Source organism: Adiantum capillus-veneris, chromosome 10, assembly GCF_014529385.1.
Source record: "Adiantum capillus-veneris isolate H3 chromosome 10, ASM1452938v2, whole genome shotgun sequence".
NCBI classification, from domain to species: Eukaryota; Viridiplantae; Streptophyta; class Polypodiopsida; order Polypodiales; family Pteridaceae; genus Adiantum; species Adiantum capillus-veneris.
In genome coordinates this window covers 32,945,039-32,951,038 of record NC_140940.1, presented here as the reverse complement: position 1 = coordinate 32,951,038, position 6,000 = coordinate 32,945,039, and positions in this window count along the sequence as shown.

Sequence of the window (6,000 nt, the reverse complement as noted above, 5' to 3'; positions counted from 1 at the left end):
GAAGTAGAGAGTCTACACCGACACTCTTGGCTATGGAGTTATATCCAACCAAGAGCCATGTTGCAATGGTTAATCTTTCCATCTTCTCCATCTTCATTACTATGCTATTATGTATGCTAGAAGGAAGAGTTATGATAAGTGAGGAACTAATTTTTTCTCCTATGAAATGTTTCTTATTCCTCTTTTCTACCCTCATTCCCTGCTAGCTCTCTTCACCTCCAAAGGTGTTTGAGGTCTTGGGACTGAGGCTTGGGATAGTTAAAGATTTATTCAAATTTTATGTTATGCTTGTGATGCATGAAGCTTTACATCTTCATTGCATCACCTAGGTCACAAGGAACACAAAGACTGTATTGTAACAAGTCTCTCTTAATGGGAGAAATCATAATACAAATGCCTATTGGAGGGCGGATCGGCTCCACATAAATCCAATCCTCAACTGTTGTCATGTTCTCTAAATTATATCTCTTGCAAAACTATTGTTCATTCCAAGTTAACTAGATGATATCCCTATGTTTTTATCTTCAATTATGTTCACTCGCTATGCTCACAAAGTAATTTCTCAAAAGTACTCTCGTTAATTTCTGCTAATCTCAAGTTAATAGACCAATTCTATTACAAAATACATCATTTTCTCCCTCGACATCCACACGGGTATTTTTTAATTTGATAGGATTTCAAGTAGCACCACGACTCTCTACACCTACACCCCCATCTTTGCCACCTTTTCCACCTATGCCCACGACAATCCTTCGCAACTTGAGGAAGCTACTACAAACACCTGGTCCCTCCCTCTCCCTTACACCAGAAGATTCAAGGGTGTTCCATCATTGACGATTACCGTGCCTTCAAAACAAAAGGGTAAATCTTTCAAAGTCTTTTTATATCCCACTCTCCTCTCATGAGCCAGGAACTAGAGACAGCAGCATGGATTCTACGTTGTCTACCGAGTGAAGTGGCAAAGCTTGTCATCGACAAGTTCTTGACACGAGGTTTACTTGGCAGAAAGACAAGAACCTCCACCACCAGGGAGTTTTACTTGTGGATCAAGGCTATGATGCCAACTTTATAGTTTTCTATGTATCAATCCAACTTGGTTTAATACAAGTGGTAAGACTGACCACCTACCTCTTCACACTTGTGTATGCACTGGATGTCACTCTATCTTTTAGGAAAATGAAGTTGCTCAAAGAGAAAGAGTTCAAGATTTTCCAAGAGTTTTCTATAGGGGTGGTCCTAGATCTAGAAGGCAAAGACAACCTTGTCCTGTGGTACTGCAAATTTGACCTCGATTACCAAGAGCTCTACACCTCCGACTATAACCTTCCACCACAAAGGAGGGTGCATTTTCTCATTATCATTGGATGGATCCAACCCATCAATCTTTTGCAAGGGACCAAACCTATGCACCACAACGGATTCAATAAATCAAAGTAATCTTGGACTGCAAGATGTTTTATCAGTAGCTCATTACAGTCATGTTTGGCAGAGAACAACTGCAAGAGATAAGCACCTCTTCTCTACCCTTTATCCTCCCTATGATTAACCATGAAGTATCTTTTGATGTAGTTATTTTCATCCTTCTATAGTATGTTTTCCATCTACCCAGCACCCATGTATTGAATGTTTTCTATAAACAAAAGAAAATATTTATAAGTCGTGTTAGTTTTCTCACTCTCACAATGTCAATTGTAGCATTTTCAACTTCTACTAGTAAGGTGGGTGAGGATGCTGCAGACTTTCTAGACAGCTTGGAAATAACCAATGTCATCTCTGGGAGAGATGATGATGCTTTGCGCTTACACATCTTCCCACTTATCATGAAGGTGGAGGGAAGATCATGATACAATGTCTTAGAACAAGAAACCAACGAACGGTAGGACTTATTAAGAGCAGCCTTTGTCAAGCGTTTTGGAGAGGGTACAACATCAAAGAAGCTACGAAAATTGTTGACGGAGTTGAATCAAGTTAGTATGATAGAGTACGCATCATATTACTCAAAGTTTGTAGATATTTGGAGGCAATGGGTTGCATCACTAAGAGGAGATGAGGGGGCACTTGATTTCCTAAAGAAAGATCGGTTTGTGGCCAACTCTTTGAGAGAAGGTCAAGGGAACGTTTCCGGCTACATATTGACGGGAGCAAAGCGAACCCCGAACCTCGACAGCCTCTAAAACACCGGGGACCGAATGGCACGCCTCGAGCCTGTCATGGTAAAGCAAACAGGGGGCACCACCTAGATTCAACGGCTAGGACGCAAACAACACACCACCATAACAAAGTTTTCATCCAAGAGAGATGGATGCTTGGGAGTAATGATGAAGAGGAAAGGGAATGAGATCAAGTGTGTGTGTGTGTGAGAGAGAGAGAGAGAGAGAGAGAGAGAGAGAGAGAGAGAGAGAGAGAGAGAGAGAGAGAGAGAGAGAGAGTGAGGGAGGGGCTATAGCGGCTTAGTACTTAGGCACCACAAAAGGATGGCGAATCCGCACACCCTTCACACATACACAAGCTCACTCCAAACACAAGATTAGGTGGAGATTCTGCACACCTCACATGGGCAAAACATTGCAAGAAAACATACTCACAAAACCTCAAGCTTTATTTAGAGAATAAGGCGATGAAATGGGGAGCATAGGGTAGGGGAATGAGAAGGGAGAGAGTGGTAGAGCACATGGCGGATAGGTGGGAGTTGATGGCGAAGAATCGCACGAGGGTTATGGACATCATCCTTCATTTAGTTGCCCTTCATCTTCCATAGCCAAGGGTGTATAGGTCATGCTCAAGACAAGCATGGTGATTGCGGTGATGGTGATGGTGTGGATGTGTGTGTGCACTAGGCACACACAGTGCATAGTGTGTTCTTTGGTGATGTTGTGTGTGTGTGTGTGCACTAGGCACACACAGTGCATAGTGTACTCTTTGGTGATGGTGTGTGTGTCCTTAGTGTGATGGTGACCCCTCTTTATATAGGGGAGGAGGGGGGAGAAATTCTAGAATTTAGAAATGAAGAAATCATTATCTACATAGGCCATGTGATTGTGGGCCCCACTTGTCTGGCTGTGTGTATATGTGCCAGAACAACAGTCTCATGAGAGAGAGACTAAGAGAGAGAGATGGGTTGATGAAAAAAAAGTGAGAGGTGACATGGAGAATAAAGTAATTACAAGAGGGGAGAGATGGGAGTGTGTGCAGAGGTGAATCTGTGTGCAGATGTGTGTGAACACAAGAAAAATCGGGTAACCACCGGGTGGGGATGGGTCTGTGGGCACCTTTTTCAGTGAAACTGAGTGTGTGTGAGTGTGGGGGAGGTTATTTAGATAGAATACAAGAGACATGGCGCCCTTTAGAGAGAGGGGGGGGGGTATTTGGGTCATGGGATATGATAGGAGAGAGAAAGAGGGGGTGGGGTATACTATTTTGGAAGATAGGGTAAGTTGCATGTGAGTTAGGGTGCATTATTGGTGAGTTATGATGCATTATTGGTGAGAGTTGGGGTAGCTTGAGGGGAGAGAGAAAGGAGAAAGGACAAGGGGAAGAGAGAGGGGGTTGACCTTTTGAGTGGAGGAGAGGAAAAGGGACACCCGGTGGGGCAACAGTGAAGAAAAAGGAGGCAAGGTGGGGATGGGCTACCCCGCAGGCATGAGGTGGCCTATTTTACCTTTCTTATATATTTACATAATCATAATTTATTTTTTTCTTAATTTTTTCCAATGCCTTTTATCACTCTCTCCCTAAGAGGGGGTTTTCATGGGGTGGGGACGAGAGAAGAGGGGTATGGGAGCTTGGCTTGTGAAAAGCCCCCATCAATATGAGCTAGCATTTCAAGTGTCCCCCCTTAAAGACAAGAAGTTTCACCTACAAGACAAGAATTCCGATGAGAGGAAGCCGTTAGGACCCATGACCACCTCTAGGACCACCTACAATAGCTGTTTAGAGGAGTCAACCACAAGAACCAATTGAAGATCAGCAAGACCTGTTCAACCGAAGCACCAACCAGTTTGAGAATCTCTTAGTCCATTTGGTGCAACAAGGGCATGCACACAATTGCAACCAAGCTAAAGGGAGAGGAAAACAAAGACAAAACCAAGAATACCACTGCTACAATTGTGGAGAAGACTTCCATGGTATGTATTATTGCCCACTCCCAAGGAGGAAAAATTTCAATAGAGGAGCAACGCAAAACCGAGTTTTTCCACCAAGAGAAAGATCCCCATTACAAGCAGAACACGTGAAAACCTTACAACGACCTGCTCAACCACATCAACCACCATCGCAGACACTCATTCTACCCTTACCCTCACCTCCAACCACCAAACAATTAAATGTCGTTAGTCTTGAAAGTAGGATCAAGGTGCAGGTGGAGAAACGGATCAAGGGAGTAGAGTAGGGTAAGATCAATACGAAAGAAGTAGACACCATGGGAGTGAATCACTCTAAGCATGAGGAATCTTTAGAAAATAAACTAAAGGGCAAGGGGGAGTCAATCAAGAGGATGTCTAAGCCGACTAAAAACTGGCATTTCAGATTTCACAATTGGTGAGTCTTGTAACATTTAATGATCTAGTAGCTTGTGTATAGCGGAAAATAACATAGACATAGCGAGCCATTCATTAAGAATAGATTCCTAATGAGCATAGCAAGAGTTCTTGGATGGAGAGAGAAACAAAAGAATAACACCTAGTTAGATAGGCATGAACAATACTTCAAAAAGAGAGAGAAATTAATCTGTTGAAAAAACTTGCGGACATAATTTAAATGGAGCCGGTCCCGCCTCATAAAGTCTTTGTATCATAGGTTTCTCCCATCAAGGGAGACATTTTACAATATGATACTTTGTGTTCCTTCAATAACTTGCTGGTGCAATGAAGACAGAAGCTTCAAGAACCAAGCTTACACTTGAAAACACAACATTAATTCCCTCACGATCTCATACCCAAGACCTCACACACCTTCAAAGATGGTGAGAGCTAGCGGGGTATGTGAGTAGACTGAGAGGAAGAAGGATTATTATTACAAGAAAGAAGTATCATAATCAATCTTAATAGATTAGCATAGCTTAGTAATTAGCATGCTAGAGGAAACGAGCATGCATTGGAGCTTGGCTCTTGGTTGGATTTTCATTACAAAGCCAAGAGTTGTTGGTGTAGGCCTCCCTTCTCACAAGCTTGGAGTAAATGATGATCTTTCCATTAAAGCTTGAGAAGGAGATAGTCTTATTTACTTCACACATGAGCCTGTGTGTGTGTGTGTGTGTGTGATAGTGCCTTGACAAAATCAACCCCTTCTCTTTCTTGGTTGACCCCCCTTGCTATTTTCTCATGGTGGCATCCTATTGGCCCATGCAAAGCTTAGCCAATGACAATTAAGAAGCATAAGTGATAGCCTTGTGACATGTGTCCCCCTTTCCCCTTTTGTGAGAGCTCTAGGTATTTAGATAATGCAATTAAACTCTCATTGGACCTCTTAGTCTTATTTACTTCACACAAGTCTCATTGGATCTTTCCATTAAAGCTTGAGAAGGAGATGGTCTTATTTACTTCACACATGAGCCTGTGTGAGTGTGTGTGTGTGATAATGCCTTGCAAAAATCAACCCCTTCTCTTTCTTCGTTGACCCCCCTTGCCATTTTCTCATGGTGGCATCCTATTGGCCCGTGCAAAGCTTAGCCAATGACAATTAAGAAGCATAAGTGATAGCCTTGTGACATGTGTCCCCCTTTCCCCTTTTGTGAGAGCTCTAGGTATTTATATAATGCAATTAAACTCTCATTGGACCTCTTAGTCTTCTAGCCAATAGGAATCAGGAAAGCCATTGGGATGTTGAATGCTCATTGGACCCCTTGGGAGACTTCCCAATAGTCTTCTAGAGAGATTAATTTCTATTGGTTCTTTTACAAGTGTTTTTTAAACGAATTAAAATAATTTTACTCTAGCCTAGTTCTCATTGGTCCACCTCTATGGCTATCCAATAGGATTTGAATGCACCTTGGGGGCAACTGGG